At 36.2% G+C, this 17,760-nt stretch overlaps 1 long non-coding RNA gene and 1 pseudogene across 1 annotated transcript in view; one reads left to right on the top strand and one right to left on the bottom strand.

Moving 5' to 3' along the window:
• LOC141492994 (uncharacterized) overlaps window positions 1-17,760 on the top strand; it is a 29,924-nt gene that overhangs the window by 8,580 nt on the left and 3,584 nt on the right. The window lies entirely within an intron of this gene.
• LOC141493823 (FAST kinase domain-containing protein 2, mitochondrial pseudogene) lies at window positions 7,628-9,410 on the bottom strand (annotated as a pseudogene).

Raw genomic sequence — 17,760 nt, forward strand, 5'->3', positions numbered from 1 at the left:
GCCCTCTATGCTATCTTCCCTCTGTTTGTATTTTCCCCCTTTACCCCCCCTTTTATCCATATTCCCCAGTCTTTTGTTTCTGAAAACCACCCCCTTCAGTGTTTTTGCCCTCCTATATCACACCCTCCCCTTTCTTTCCCCTTTCCCTTCCCTTCCTTTTGTTATTTCCCCTTATTTCCCCCACTCCCCTTCCCTTTCTCCATCCCCCCTCCCCTTTTCCCCCTTTAATACTTGAAAAATTAGATGTTTTATAAGTTAACTGAGTATGCGTAGGTTGACTTTAAGCCAAATCTGATGAGAAGAAGATTCAGGTGTTTCTCCTCTGTTCCCTTCTTCCCCACTATTACCATAGGTTTTTTGTACCTCTTAGTGTAATGATTTTTTTAAGAGGTTTGTTTCCTGTGATAGATGGGGAAGAGATCAGGAGACTTTAGAACTGTGCCTGTCTTCTCTCCGCCATCTTGGCCGGAAGTCCAAATTACTTATTTCAAAAGGTTGCTAAGACCACACACAGTTTGAAGTTAAAATTTCTATATGTATTTGAAAGCATCAAAGCTCCAATGACTCAATTCAGCAAATATTTATTGAGTATCTACTGTGGGACTGCTGGGTTCCATGAGGAAAAAACAAAATTAAAAAGGCATTTTTAAAGGTATTTCTACCTTTAATAAATTTATTTCTTGGTAAAGTAGACAATATTTTTGTTTGTCCTTCACTGTCAAAGAAGGACATGACATCAGGGAGGTGATGCCATGAAAGCACATGAATTAGATTTGAGTGAGTGGGGGCTGTGCTAAGTCACCAGCCTCACTTTCTCCTCCAGAACCATCTGGGCAGATATGAATCAGGACAATGGAGATGGCCCTAGATATGAGACAGTCAGGGTTAAATGATTTACCTAAGGTCACATAGCTAGTATGTATCAAGTGTCTGAGACTGGATTTGAACTCAGATCCTGCTGACTCGAAGGCTGGTGCTGCTGTATGCATTGTACCACCTAGCTACCCCTCTGATTCTTCTTTCACAACACAACTAATATGGAAATAAACATGAATGCACACGAATAACCTTTATTAGATTATTTGTTACGGTGTGGAGAGGGGAGGGAAGGGGTGGAGAGGAGGGGAAGGGGAGGAAGGGAGAAAAATATGGAGCTCAAAAATCTCATTGCCCCACAAAAACAAAAAGAAGTTGAAGAATCAGAACTAAAGGGGAAATCAAGGAAAAAACAAAGCAAGTTTTTAAGAAGTGCAAATAACATACTTTGATCTTCATTCAGACTCCATAGGCTTTTCTCTGGATGTAGATAACATTTTCTATCATGAATCTTTTAGAATTGTCCTTGATTGCTGAACTACTGAAAGGAGCTAAATCCATCTTAGATGATCATCTCACAATATTACTGTTAATGTATACAATGTTCTCCTGGTTCTGCTCTCTTCACTCAGCATCACTGCCTGCTTATGATTTCCTACAGAACAATAGTACTCTATCACATTCATATACCACAATTTGTTCTGCCATTTTTCCAGTTGATGGGCATACCCTCAATTTCCAGTTATTTACCATTACAAAAAGAGCAATTATAAATAATTTTGTACATGTGTATCTCCTATTTTTAGTACCTCTTTATAATAAAGGACTCATTTCTAAAATATATAAAGAATTGAGTCAAATTTATAAGAATACAAGTTATTCCCCAATTGATAAATGATCAAAGGAAAATGAACAGGCAATTTTCAGATGAAGAAATTAAAGCTAACTATAGCCAAATTTAAAAATCATTACTGAGGGGGCAGCTAGGTGGTGCAGTGGATAGAGCACCAGTCCTGGAGTCAGGAGTACCTGAGTTCAAATTCAGCCTCAGACATTAATAATTACCTAGCTGTGTGGCCTTGGGCAAGCCACTTAACTCCATTGCCTTGCAAAAACTAAAAAAAAATCATTATTGATACCACCTCATACCTATCAGATTGACTAAAATGACAAAAATGGAAAATGGTCGATGTTGGAGGGAACATGGGAAAAGTGGGACACTAATGTACCATTGGTGGAGTTGTGATCTAATCCCACCATTCTGGAGAGCAATTTGTAATTTTGTCCAAAGGGCAATAAAATTGTGCATATCCTTTGATCATCAATACAACTACTAGGTCTGTATCCCATGTTTTCTTTTAATAACAATATGCAAATTATAAATTCTTTGAGGACAATACCATGTATATTTGAATCACTTAGTGAAGAGGTTTACAAGATGTAGGAGCTTAATAAGTAAAAGAAAAAAATACAAGGACTTACAGAAAAATTAAAATTCAGTACTAAAATGTTTAGGTTTAATTTATTCTTTGTAATAGGTGTGTTACTGAAAAAAAAAATGCACAAAAGAAACCTTGTATAACGTAAGATGGTCCCTACCTTGAGGAATTTATTTTGTAATGGGAGGAAAACAACATATAAAGAGAATATAGAAAAAGAGGGGTTATTTGAAAGCAAGGATAATCTTGCTCTTATTTATATATCCAGGATTCAGGACAGTGCACATTCTAAGAACTTAATAAATATGTTACTATTCTTTCATTCAATTTTATAGATGGATAAATAGAGCCTAAGAAAGGTTTGGTGCTTTGCCTAGGATCAAAGAGCTTGTGTCAGAAATGGGATCTGAACACAGTTCTTTTTATCTGTTTCCAGGGCCCTATATACTACTTTGTATACTTCACTATTTTAAAATAGTTTGAATATCTGCTATAATCAGTGTCTGAGGCCTTCTCATTTTATATAGAGTCCTTTTACCATGATGCCTCCTTCTTCCATTGGTGAGCTCTGATTGGGGCCTTCATTTTGGGGATAGGTCTAGGTCCTTCCCTATTGTGCTTCTGACTGTTGTATTTCTGTTAGACTAACTGCTCAGGAAGTGTTAGGTTCCTGCAGGCTAGCTTATCCTTACCCAGGTGAACATTGAAGGGGCGGGAGACAAGGGAAACAAGGATGACAAGTTCTCCTTAAAGTTCTCCTAGTTCTCCAAGATCTCCATTTATTAAACCAAATATAAGGGCTTAAATATCCTCCCCAGTCCACTTCCACTCCAAGCAACCAGTAAATAACGCTCTTGTGCTAGAGGACACCAGGTGATAAAAGTTTATAGTACTCCCACACGCAACAGTCCCGTACAAGTCCCCCTTTTGGGTTTTTTTTGAAGCAAAATTCCTTAATTCAATTATATAATGGATACCACATAAGTATAAACAAAAGTTCAAAAATAGTATAAACAAATGTCAGTTAAAACAATGGTAAAAACATCTAAGCATCCAAGTCAATTAATATGAGTTATTAAATGTTAAAAAATAGTATTTCCATCATACATGAATCCACAAATTTATCTTAGAAGGGGGTCATGATTTGTGATATTTCTCTTACCACCCCTTCAAAACAAATTAATTCCAGGCTTTAACATTACAGTATTCAAATAGCTTACATCTTCACTGTTAATATAATTTCTCTGCAGTTAGAAAAGAATATCACATAACTGATAAATATGTTCCCTTCCATAAATGTGTGATGATAGATGAGACAAAGATTACAAACTTTTTTCTTTTACCAACAAAAGACCTTTCAAAGCAATCAAATTCAAAACCCAAACTAAAAGGAGTAACATTTAACTTGGGTTACTGTAACTATTTCAGATCTGAATTACACATACACACACAGGAGTTTAGACACTAATACAAACACAGAAATAACTCTCTTGTATCACATATACCAAGTTGAGATTGATACTCTGGACAGGACTACATCTCAGAATATAGAACATTTTCCCACCTCTCCAGGTCAGTAGAGAGAAATGTAAAATGTCCTATTGATGTTTAAATACACATATACACTCACACACACACACACACACACACACATATATTTATAATTTGAGCTACTCTATTACAGAGATATTAGCCATAAGCACAGGCTTCATTCAAAAGATGAAATCTGAATTTCCCAGTCCCAGAAAAAAACCCTTCTCCTTTTTTCTTAACTAATTGACCATGAAGCTTCCCAATCAATAACTCATTGCCCAAACCCTGCCCCCCTCAAACCAGGAAGAAGGCATGGGGGTCCCTTGATTTCTAAAATAAGCTTTTTGACACATAGGTTTGAGTTATGAAGTTCTAAAAAGGAAGATTTCCCTTACCCCTCAGGCTCCCTCTGCAGAAGGTGGGGGTGGCAGAGAATGGGAGAGAGCATTTGAAATTACTTGAGTTGTTAACAACAGTACAATTTGGAGTTGTAGAATTTTCTGAACAGTAGTCAATACCATTACAAATGATCCAATAGCATGTGACATTTCTGCTCTTAACACAGAAATGCAGTTAGTGTGTACTTCACAGCTTTCTGGTGCCAAAGCAAAAGTTGTGGCATGCTTGGTTGTGGGTTGGAGAGTGAAATTTGTTGTGGCTTCTGGAGTGGAATTCATTGTAGACATCAGGGACCAGTCAGGATCTATAGCATCCACGAGAAGTCTCTAAAGTTGGTCATAGGTTTAGGGGTTTAGGTTGTGCTTAGCTTGCATAGTGTAGGCAGGCAGGCAGGCAGGAGGGGCCAGAAGGAATGACCAGCATGTGTCCTGCATCCCATTCATGGTGCTGGCACTCCGATGGTGGACTACTGATGAAGAAGAAGCTCTGTCCCCTTGCTGTACTGCCTTGGAGACTCCACTTAACTGCTTCCTTAATGCTGAATACTTGTTTTTTTCTTCTTACTTTTGCTGGTTCCCTTGTTCCAACTTCCTTAAAATCAGTCTGTTACTTCTCCAAAGTCCTCTACTTGGGGATGTCACCTGGAATTTCTCTTGCTTGTATCTGCAGGTCCTTATCCCAGATGCCACTCAGATAGCTACACCTACGTGTCCCTGTTCAGGCACCATTTGTTATGTTCCAGTTTGACTAGCTACTCAAGAAGTGTTAGGTTCCTGCCCACTAGCTTATCCTTACCCAGGTGAACGTAGAAGAGGTGGGAGACAAGGATGGCAAGTTCTCCAACTTCTCCAAGATCTCCATTTATTGAACCAAATACAAGTGCTTAAATATCCTCCCTAGTCCATGGTCCACTCCCACTCCCGTGGCACTTTTCAATCAACCAGTAAATAAAGCTCTTGTGCTAGAGGATACCAGGTGATAAAAGTTTATAGTATTCCCACAAACAGTCCCTTACATCTGACTTTATGAACTTTCCACCATCCTTCCTTACTACTTTACCCCTTCCCATCCCATCCACCCTCGTCCACTTTCCAAGTCTATTTTATGTACTATTTTCCCTGATTAGAATGGAGGTTTTATGAGGGCAGTAAACATTTTTTTTTAATTTGTATTTTTCTCCCCATCCTTAGCATATTAGTGTTGGTCTCAAATGTATAATAAAAGCTAGTTGAATGCATAATTAAGATAATGAAATATTCTCTAATAACACTTAACTATTCTTAACACTAACCAGGTTTGTTTTTATTTGTTTGCTTTCTCTTTATCGTGTGGCTCAAAAGATTAAGTAATAACTATTTGAAGGAAAAGAATTAATGATTTCAGTTTAAAATGTAATGCCTACAAATGGTAATTTGTTTTATCTGAAAAGAAATATCACCAAAGGGTTTGTTCTGAATCTCCCACCACTGTCCTGTTACTGCAGAATACATCTTTCTTTGCAAGAAAAAAACTGTTTCAGCAAATCGACAGCACATTCACAATTAAAGTGAAACAATTACATTGTAGATTAAAAATAGTTCATAAGTATACTCACTTCCTTTTTTTAGAAAAAGACATATTTCACTCTAACATTTAGAAAACTAAGAAATGCTCAATATTTGTAACTTATTTATTTGTACTCCTGGCATGATAATGGTAATTTGAATCAGAATTTTAGATTCCTATATTATTTTTCTTGTAGTAGGAACAATTCTTTCTTATCCTAAAAGTACCTTCAGCTGATCTTGCAAGTACTCTATCGTTCTATTTCTCTTTTATTTCTCTGACAGCATTCTTGAACATGTAATCTCTATTATATCTTTTGTTTCCATTTTCTCAGTTCCCTTTATTCATACTCTGAACTCTGGCTTCAGTCACCACCATTATTAACCATGCAATTGAAATAAAAATTCTCTAAGTTCACCAATGATCTCTTAATTATTAAATGCAGTGGTATTTATTTTCAGTTTTCACATTGCTTTGATTCTGCATCATTTGACCTTGTTTTAACCACTACTTCTTTCTTGAAACACTCTCTTCCTTTGACACAGAACTATCTAACCTTTTACCTCTCTGACAATTTGTTCTCTGTCTCCTTCACTGGCATGTTTTTCTCTTTTTCATTCCCTAAAAGTGGATATTATAACTGTAGTCTCAAAGAATATTCGAATGTGATGCTTTCCTCAGTGGTAAAAATGAATGCCTGGTCCACATGAGGGTCAGTGCAAAATTGGAGAGAGAGCGAGAGAGAGAGAGAGAGAGAGAGAGAGAGAGAGAGAGAGAGTGCAAGCTACAGCTAGTGGCATGATAAGGATTGTAATCTCCTCTCATGTCTTCCCAGAGTCTTTCTCTCCAAGATCTAGTCATTGACACTCTTCTAGGCTTCCTTCAAATCCTTAGAAATCTCATTACTCCAATGCTGAATTCTATAATACTTAAAATGTATATTTCCAACATTGACCTAATTATCGAGCTCCATTTCTAATGTTGAATAATAATTAAAAAATTCATTAGAATGAGTGTCAGAAGACATGGGTCTTAGTCCTCTGCTGTGTGACCTTCATTAGGCAAATTATACCTGATTCCTCATCTTTGCAATGTGTTTCTTTTTTATGGGAAAATGTTTAATTACATGTAAAAATATTTTTAAGGTTCTTTTTTATTTTGAGTTCCAAAATTTCTTTCTCCCTTCACTCCTCCCTCTTTGAGAAAGCAAGATATAGATTATATAGATGATACAGATTATATATGTGCAGTCACACAAAATATATTTCAATATTAGCTATGTTTTAAAAAAAGTTTTAAAAAGTATGCTTTGATCTTCATTCACAGTTCTTTCTCTAGAGGTGAATAGTATTTTTCATAAATTCTTCAAAACTTTCTTGGATCTAAGTCAGTCATAGTTGATCATCTCATAGTTTTTTTGATACTGTGAATAATGTTCTCCTGGTTCTGCTCATTTCATTTTACAACTGCTAATTTAAGTTTTTCAAAATGTAAATGTTTTACTAAAAAATCTCTAAAGTTCCCTCCTAGATCTAAATTATATAATCTCAAATGGTTCTTTAGATATTGCTACTTGGATTGTCCATGATCACTTTAAGTTAATTTTAGCTTCAATATTTCAATAGCTGCATTCTCCCCTCTTATAAAAAAAAATCTTTGTTTTGACTTCAGATATATTTTGAACAAATGTTCCAAACTTTTTCTTCTATAGGTCCTAATTTTTATACAACTGATCACCTATCTTTTCTAACACTGAAAACTTCATTTGATATGAACTCCCTCAGTTTATTTCTTCTAGTCTTCCAAACTTAAGATCACACTCACTCATTCACACCTCCTTCATAACAATCATTGAGAAAGAAGTATTCTTGACCCCTCAGTGAAACTAATTCCTCCATTTGAACACTGGATCCTATTCCCTTCTGACTCTACTACTTCTCTCTCTTTTTTCTGCTTTGAAATTTTTATTTAAAATTAATTAAAAGAAAATTCCTAAACTAAAATTCGTCCAGGTAATTTTTAGCAGTGCACAAATCTAAATGCACCATCTTTTTCAATGAATTACCCAAAACACATTCTTTAGCAGTAGATGTAGGAACAAAAATCAGGCTTTAGTAAATACAATCCATCCCTGAGTTCCTCCTCATAATGGAAACTCATTTCCCATGAAGTCTTCTTTTTATTTTAACAACTTATGTTGCAAATTCAATAGGAGTTGGTAAAGATTCTGGTGAGAATATTTTGTTCTTTAGAAATGTGACTGCCTGGTTCATATCCAATTTCTTAATCTCCCAGTAGTTGACCAAGTTCACATGAAAACCCAAGTCTTTTAAGTGACGCATCTTCATTCCCAGTACTCCAAAGCCACTCTGAGAATATCTGGTTTGGTCGTGAACACATCTGCTTCAGAAATTGGAAATAATTGGTTTCTCTTAGAGTCCATTCTCAATTCAAAATCAACAAAATAATTATATGGCAGCTGTACATTTTTTAAAAATAGACTCTTATTTTCCAAAAGATTTAATAATACGTTTTCAACCTCTACATTTGAATGAAATAGGGCCAAGGAGCATTTCTTCAATGGTATAGCTGTGGATTTTAGGATTGAAGTATCTTCGAGTTCCAAGCAAGCATTCACCTGACGAAGCATGAACTCAGCCTTTTCACTTTCCTCACCTGACACAAGCAACTCGTTAATTGTATTCTCTTGGAGAAGTTGATTAAAAAGGTGCTGGGGAAAATGCTCCAAAATGCAAAAGTAGTATACTGCCTTCAATAGGTTTAAGGATAAAATTTTTGGAAGATAAGGATTCAAAGCACTTGTGATAACCTCTAAGAACTCTTGGTCCTTACAATCGTGGAAGTAGTTGAGAGAAGAATATATATGAAGAATATATAAAATTTCTTTCTGATTCAGAGACTGAGATTCATCCAGCACTCTTTTAATAAACCGGTTCATCAAATTGTTATCTCTAAATCTCAAGAACTCAAAAGCAAATAGAATAGAAAGAACTTGTTTCATTTTCCACATGTCAAAAGTTGTAGTTACATAGTCAGCAATTGCTGTAAAGAGATCTAAATTTTGATACTGGAGATCCCTACAGGACTGCAGTATGTTCATTAACATCCAACAAGGACATCCATGGATATTAGTAACAACCATTTTACTGCACTCATTTAGGAATAGGAGAGAACGATGGTTCAGGGCAGCCAGAGCACCAAACATGTTCTGGCTATTTGCAGGAGAAAATTTATCTAATTCTTTCAAGGCTTTTATCTCTATTTTCTTTTTAAGAGAGAATGGGGCATCTTTTCCAACACATTTCATCATGGTTTGTAGAGTAAAGATGTGTTTTAGTGTCCAAATTTGTTTATCAACTAATAGCCTCAATCCTGCACGAAGGGCTTCCACATTTTTTGCATTCCTCCATGGCTTCTAAGGTACGTGATAAAACTGAAAGACAGGTCTCATCACATTCATTGATATGTTCCTTCATAGTTCTTCTAATGCTTGTGGAACCAAATGGATATATGCTTTCATTCAATTGTCTGAGGTTCCATAAAAAGGAACTTGCTTTGTTATTCATTTTGTTGTTCCTTTAAGATTGCTGACAAGTCACCAACAGCCAATACTTCTACCAGGAAAACCAAGAAGGAAACCAGAAGGCCATTATTTTTGTCTGGAGGGACAATAATTTTCCCTGTCATAGTAGATCATCTTCAGGAATTGCTGCCTAGTCTCGGGAGGCCCAGCCCGCTCTCTCCGCTCCAGAAGGAGCCCCGTCTCCTGGACTGCACGGGGCGGCAGGGAGCTCTCCGGCGCCTCTCGCCGCAGCCACCTACTTCTGTCTCTTTTAAAAAACTAATATAAATATTTTATTTGTTTTCCAAGTGCATACAATAGTAGTTTCTACCAATCAATTTTTTGCAGTTTTGAATTCTACAATTCGTGCCTCCCTCCCCTCTCTCCTCAAGAGAAGGCAATCTGATAGTCTTTCTACTTGTTTTTGCGATATGCATAGGTCAAAATTGAATGTGTTGAGAGAAAAAAACAGATCTATAAGACAGAAAACATTAGAGATAGCAAAATTATGTAATATAAGACATCATTTTTAAAAATTGAAGGTAATAGACTTTGGTCTTTGTTTAAACTCCACAGTTCCTTCTTTGGATACAGATGGTATCCTTCATCATGGATCCCCTAAAATTGTCCCTGGTTATTGCACTGATGGAGTGAGCAAGTCCATCAAGGTTGATCACTACCCCATGTTGTTGTTAAGGTGTATAATGTTCTTCTGGTTCTGTTTATCTAGCTCAGCATCAATTCATGCAAGTCTTTCCAAACTTTCTGAAATCCCATCCCTCATGGTTTCTTTTTTTTTTAGTTTTTTTTTCAAGGCAATGGGGTTAAGTGGCTTGCCCAAGGCCACACAGCTAGGTAATTACTAAGTGTCTGAGGCCGGATTTGAACTCAGGTACTCCTGACTCCAGGGCTGGTGCTCTATCCACTGCACCACCTAGCTTCCCCCCCCCCCCATGGTTTGTTATAGAACAATAGTGCTCCATCACATTCATATACCACAATTAGTTCAGCCATTTCCCAACTGATGGACATCTCAGTTTCCAATTCTTTGCCACTACAAACAGAACTGCTATGAATATTTTTGTACACATAGGGTTGTTACCCTTTTTCACGATCTCAAGATACAACTCAGTAGTGATATTGCCAGAACAAAGGATATGCACATTTTTATTGCCCTTTGTACATAATTCCAAATTGTTTGCCAGAAAGGTTGGATCATTTCACAGCTCCATCAACAATGCATTAGTGTCCCAGATTTCCCAAATCCCCCTCCAACATTGATCATTATCCTTTCTGGTCATATTGACCAATCTGAGAGGTGTGAGGTGGTTTCTCAGAGATGCATTAATTTGCATTTCTCTAATCAATAACAATTTAGAGCAATTTTTCATTTGACTATAGATAGATTTGATTTCCTCATCTGAAAATTGCCTTTGCATATCCTTTGACCATTAGTCAATTAGAGAATGACTTTTTAAAAAATAAATTTGACTCAGTTCTCTATATATTTTAGAAATGAGTCCTTTGTCAGAAATTTACTACTTCTCTTCCATACTATAGCATTCCATGCTCTAAAATTGGTGTTATCTTTAACATGTCTTTCTTCTTCACTTCTCAGATCCAACCAAGTCCTATAAAGTCCAATTCTACAACAATTTTAGTATCATTTAGTAGGTACCATGAATACTTGTTTCATTATACAAGTTTATTCTGCTAAATTCCTGGACTACTGTAGCAGCTTTCTAACCTGTTTTTAGTTTCTACCTTCTCCCTCCTCTGTCCTCTATCCTGCTATGAGACTATCCAACCACTTAAAGGTCTGATCACATCCTTTTGCTCAAAAGCTTTGAATGGTTTTCTGTTACCTCCTGAATAAAATTCATACTCTGTCTTGTATTCAGAGATCCCCCATAACTTGATACTACCAGACTGCTAGTGCTGAATTTTGAGAAGGCCCAAAGAAGTGTGTGTATGCATTCAGATAGCTTGAGGAGAAAAGATCAGTAGAGATAAATGAATAAACTAAACTGGCTGCCACTTCCTAACCTTTAAGAAGATTTGGTTGTGTGCCAAATGAAAATCAGGCCCAGGTAAGTTTCTTAGAAGAGGGAAGGGGAGAACTGAGAAAGATATGACAATATTTCTGGGTTTCCCCCAGTATGGGATTGTTTTATGTGTATTGAATAGTCCAAAACAGAAAAATGGGAGAGACTGGAAGTAAAATGATGTTCTTGTCTTTCCTTTTTCCAGTTCTTTTGTGCACTGTAATTGGAACCTTCCCAGTGATACAAGGTTGCCAGTGATAAAAAGTCTGTCACTATCTGGTAAAGGCAAAAGCTGAGTCTATGAGGATAACACTATTTATAATGTAGGGAGCTTAGCAAACTTTTGTGAAGGACAAAAAGCTTGAGTTGCAGAAACACATGAGTTTTCTCCTTCAAAGCAAGAGAGAGGGGAAACAGAAAATGATTGTGATGATCTGCACTAAGGCATCTTGTCCTATCCCCAAGCTGAGAAAATACATTTGTCTATCTTGGGGTGGAGGTTAAGGGGGGGGGGTTGGTTCAATGATCATCCAGCCCCCTTGCAGAAAAACCCAACATTCCCTGGAGCTACCAGCAGGTTTCTCTAGCAGATTTCTGGGAGTTATTGATGTATTTCCCTCCATTTTAAACACCCCTCCTTTAGCTGTTTTGGAGCTACCAAGTGGTCAATTAGGAGCCAGGAGCCAGGATAAGATTGTCAGTGGTGGTCATTTTGGAATGGATTTAAATGTTTAATATCTAATTAAATTCCATTTTTTACCCAGCGATTATACTTCATTAAATGCCTTTGCTTTTAAAAACATGATCTTCGGATTAGACCCAGTAAAAGAATCATTGATAAGGATTCCTCAGCTATAGGCATCTATATATCAATATAAATATATATCTGTTGATATGATATAGTATCTGGGTATATATATATATATATGTGTGTGTGTGTGTGTGTGTGTGTGTGTGTGTGTGTGTGTGTGTGTGTATGTATATAGTAACTGTGATTTGTACATAGATGAGTTTCCCCAACAGTATCCCAGACCTGGGTATAGGGAAGGATTTGGATTCTAATATCATAGGATTTAGAGTTGGAAGGAATCTTAGAGATCACCTAGCTCAAATCTGCCTCTTACCCTGCCATTTTACTGGCAAAAAACTAAACACAAATAGAATAAATATCTTATCAAAAGTCACATAGCTACTAAGCAAAAGGTCAGAAATTTGAACCCAAGTTCTCTTTACTATAAATCTAGGGTTCTTTCTGCTATAGACAAATTAGGCTATACATATTTCATTAATTTATTAGATTAAAACAAGAAGTTCCATACATAGTGTAATTTTTAAAAATGATTGCACATGAAACTGAAAGTCTGTTTTGTACAACCAATAAATAGATATGGCTAAATATTTCTGCTGTGGTATAATTGTTCTGAAGTTCTGTTCCATCCTGCTAAGGAGGTATCTGCCTTATGTCAGACAATTTCCCTCTGGTCATTCTCTGTGGTAGCCAAATTAGACCTTCTCTCCTAGCTCCTTTCCTTTCCTGTACTTTTCTACTTCCATGTCTTTATTCAAGTTACTCTATATAACTGAAATATCTCTACCTGTATACACTATAAGAGTGTTGACTGTGTCATTTCTAAACTTTGTATCTTCCCCAGCACCTAATGCAAGGTCTGTATATGACAGACATATTGGAGGGAAATATTTGTTGATTTGAATTCCTCCAGTCATCCAGGTTGGACCCTTTGTCATCTTTAGTTTCCTCCTTTCTCTCACCACCACCCCTACCCAATTCAAGTCTTATTTCTAGGTATCAGTCCTATTCAATCTTCTTTATAAGGTGACTTTTATCTATGCCCTCCCCTCCATTCCTATTGTTATTACCCTGTTGTTGCAATTCAGTCATGTCCAACTCCTTTTGACCCTATTTGGCATTTTCTTGGCAAAGATGCTGGAGTGATTTGCCATTTTCTTCCTCAGCTCATTTTATAGATGAGGAAACTGAGACAAACAGGGTGAAGGGACTTGCCCTGTAAGTAAGTGTTTGAGGTCACATTTGAACTCAGGAAGATGAATCTTCCTGATTCCTTTCCTGACCTGGCATTCTAGCCACTGTGCCACCTAGATGCCCTGTTACAACCCCGAGTCAGACCTTATCACCTCAAGCCTAGACTAGAGCAAAAGTATGCTAATTTGCCTGCTTGTCTTCAGTCTCTCTCTCTCTCTCTCTCTCTCTCTCTCTCTCTCTCTCTCTCTCTCTCTCTCTCTCTCTCTCTCCCCTACTTGTCTATTCAGCAGAGAAATCACTGAACAAGTGTCTACTCTCAAGGAGCTCACAGTCTAATGGGAAAGACAACATACAAATAACCCTCCCCGACTACTTTCACGTTCCAGCTAAAATCCCACCCTATGACAGAAGACTTCCCAGACCCTGCTAATACAGCTTATTATCTCTAATTCATCTTGTTTGTTTGTGTCACCACCATCATTTCAATCTATTCCAAGTCTATCATGATAGGCAGTTCCAGTATGTCAAAGTTCATCATGCTGCTAATTGGTAGGTTAATTAGCTTCAGACCATAGAAAATAGGCTCATTTATACATTGCAAGTAGAAAACCATATTGCAACGTTGTCTAGAGTAGTCATTTAATAAATATTGACTGATTGAATCTAAAATACTATCATTGACAATGAAAGCAAGGAATAGTTAGTGAATGATTATCCTCCTTAACATTGACTTTTAAAGTTCTAATTAATCCCCAATTACCTTAATTATCTCATATTATATATATATATATATATATATATATCCATCATATATGACATCTAGTCAGTGAAACTGAATTTGAACACAGGAATGTTTTACAAATATCTAATTTTATCTACACTAAAACCCTGGGAGGTAGGTACTACTATTAACTCCTCTTCACAAATGAGGAAACTGAGGCAAAGAGAAGTTAAAAACTTAAGATAACATGGTTAGTCAGTGAAACTGAATTTGAACCATAGACCTTCCATACTCCAGGTCCAGGACTCTAACAATAGGACTGTCTGGGGGATGGGTTGTTAACTATATAAACCTCAAGCTAAATCATTTGAAGACAGCAAGAGCATTTTTGGAAAAACCTAAAAACATACACATACATGCACAGACAATCATGCCTACTGAAACCTATCCTAGGGCATAATAAATATTTTCATCTGAAAAAGTATCAGCATAATTGTTGAAGTATTTAAGTGAAGAAAGAATTTAGGTTGTGACAGTCTGTTTTTCTAGATCTGCTATGGGAAATGGCCTAGGGACTGAAAAGGATACAAAGCAAACTTAATCTCCATCTGTGCTAATTAATACTTAATTATATTGGATTTAAACAGCTGAAATAATGATTAACTCAATTCATTAATCAAGTAAGCCTCAGCTGACATCCTGAGTTCTCTGATTCTGTGGAATTCCTTCCTTAAAAAATGCAAAACAGAAAGGGAAAAGAGCACATATGACATCTTTGTATTGACAGCTATTCTGCAGACCAACAGGAAAACTATAGAAAATTTGAAAAACATTATACCGGCTTGCATAAGGAAAACAATACAGACAGCCAAATGACTTTTATCGTCAATATAATGTTTTGCCTACATCCCAGACCTTTGCAATCTGACTTCCAACTTCATCATTCAACAGAAACTGCTCTCTCCAAAATTACCAAAGAATAATTCCCATTTGCTAAATCTGATGGCCTTTTTGAATCCTTCTTAAACTCTTTGCAGTATTTGAAACTGTTGACCAGGGGTGGCTAGGTGGTGTAGTGGATAGAGCACCAGCCCTGCAGTCAGGAGTACCTGAGTTCAAATCCAGCCTCAGACACTTAATAATTACCTAGTTGTGTGACCTTGGGCAAGCCACATAACCCCATTTGCCTTGCAAAAAAAAAAAAACAACCCAGAAACTGTTGACCACCTTTTCCTCCCTGAGTTTTCATGGCACTTGGTTCTTTTCCTACCAGGAGACCAACATTGGTTGCTATCTCAAATGAGGATAAATATTCCTTCTTAGGCTTCTTTGATGAGTTTTTATCTAAATAAACTCCCTGCTGCTACCTACTTTGGTTGCTCCCTAAGACTCTCTGAACATTTTCTATTCCCTACTTATTCTCTCTCCTTTAATAATAATGTCATCTGCTCCTGCATGTTTAATCATAATCTCTATGCAAATGATTCCTGAATCCAAATAATCTTATCCATTCTCCTGAGCTCCAATTACACATCATCAGATGCCCATTGGGCATTTTAAACTGGCCCGTAAGTATATCAAATTCAATTTGTCCAAAATATAACTTCTTACCCAAATTCACCATTACCTGACCATAATATCTTTTTTACCTTTAACTTTCACTTCTTACTTTCTCTGTGCAGTAGAGAAAATACCACCTCTTTGTTCACCTCAACCAGAATTAATCTTTTCCTACTCTGAATTTCCATAGTTTCTTGTGCCTTCCTCGTGGCACTAATTCCATTATGCCTTATATCATAGATATTTGTACACTAGTTTTTTTTCTCAAAAGACAACACAGTGTCTTAAATATGGTAGCCACCGAATTATAAAAAGTATTGAATAAAGGCATGGAGAGAGGAGGGCATAGAAGAAGGAAGAAAAGGAAGGGGGGGAAGTGCATCTGACTAATGTGATAAATTAAAATCTCTTTGTATTTCTATATCTATGTTCAAGTTCATAAGTATTCCATTTTGAAGCAAGAAATACAAGATACCATGTGTTAAATGACGACTTAGGTGACTCAGCACTAGAAGCCTTCCATAAGTTTGACAGGGTACACCGAGGTTACAATATGTTCAGAGTGATTCAGAGATAGATGGAGGTAGGAAGTTAGAGGAAGAAAGCCAAGGCAGAAGATTCTGCCAGCAGAAGTAATATAAGAATTGTCACTAAGGTAACTTGAACCAAGGTCAAAGGCATGGAGGCATCACAAACTTAGTGAGACCAGAAGGCAGAGATAGCCTACAATGCTTGGCATGAGGATATTGTTCATACAGCCACCTATTGAATGTTGTCTGCTTTTACTTGTGAATGCTACCTTTTCCTGATGGTATCTCTGGGCAAATAATGTAGCAATAAAGATAAAAGGGTCTACAAGTATTGACCAGAAACAGAGCAAAAAAATTTGGATGAGCATTTGATTAAGCATGAAAAATGAAAACCAATCAAAAACAATTCATATATTTTCTAATTATTTATCCTTATTTGAGATAACAATTAATGTCCATTCCTCACCTGTTAAAATAATTGTATAATATTGTTCCTAATCAGAAAGTATTATAATTTAAGACTGGTTTTTTAGAAGCTGCCTAGAAGCTTCTACCTAATTCCACTTGTCCTTATAACATGTTGGACTGCCAACCAGGCAAGGGTAGTTTTAAAACCTCATTTCTTATCAGAACTAACCAGACAAATCATTCCATCAATTAAAAAATGTCTATGTACCACACACCCATGGAATAGAGAGTAAGTTTCAAAAATTTCAATTTTATGTGTATATAGATTGGGTTAAAAGAAGGTAAATAGTGGAGTGAAAAGAAAGAACTGAAGTAAGGAAGACCTAGGTTCAAAATCTACCTTGAAAGGGAGATTATATAATAATTATATATAATACATGGCTTATTGGCCAATAAATTAAGATTTCTATTCTGAGGTTTGCCAAGAACTTTACAAATATAATTTCATTTTAGTTTTTGTTAGGATGAAAATCCAAGGATGTAGGTGTTATTATTCTTATATTAAAGAAGCTAAATGACTTTGTCTAGAATATCTCAGCTAATAAAATACCTGAATCAATACTCAAGTATTCCTGACTCCAGGCCCTGCTGAAGCACTTACCTAGCTATATAAATATATCTTCTTCTTCCTCTGAAAAATGGAAAGATCAACTACCCACAAATGAAAATATATTCATATTACACAGTATGCTGATTTTTAAAAGTCATCTACAAATATTTTGAGATGAAATATGCATTTTTCAATTGATAACACTACTCTTATGTAATATGTCCTGAAGTTTTAATTTAAAAATTCCTTCCCAAGCAGAAGGAAGGACCATAATGAAGAAAGTACAAATGATTCTGTACAGAATTTTCAGTGCAGTCATCCTCTTTCTAATGAGTTCTTATAATTCCAAAATCATCATAAATGAATTTTTTTACAACATTCTTAAATAATCAAATATTGCAGGCAACTAAATCAAACAATAGAATAACTAAACTCCTATAACTTCAATATATTTTTCAGGATCTTCATCAAATAACTTAAAATGCAGGAACTTATTAAAGCACTAAGATCATCATAAAACTTGCTTAACAGACATCTTTTAAGGAAGTTTCCTTTCAGAGTTAAAATAT

The sequence above is a fragment of the Macrotis lagotis genome, chromosome 7 (assembly GCF_037893015.1).
Source record: "Macrotis lagotis isolate mMagLag1 chromosome 7, bilby.v1.9.chrom.fasta, whole genome shotgun sequence".
Lineage (NCBI taxonomy): Eukaryota > Metazoa > Chordata > Mammalia > Peramelemorphia > Peramelidae > Macrotis > Macrotis lagotis.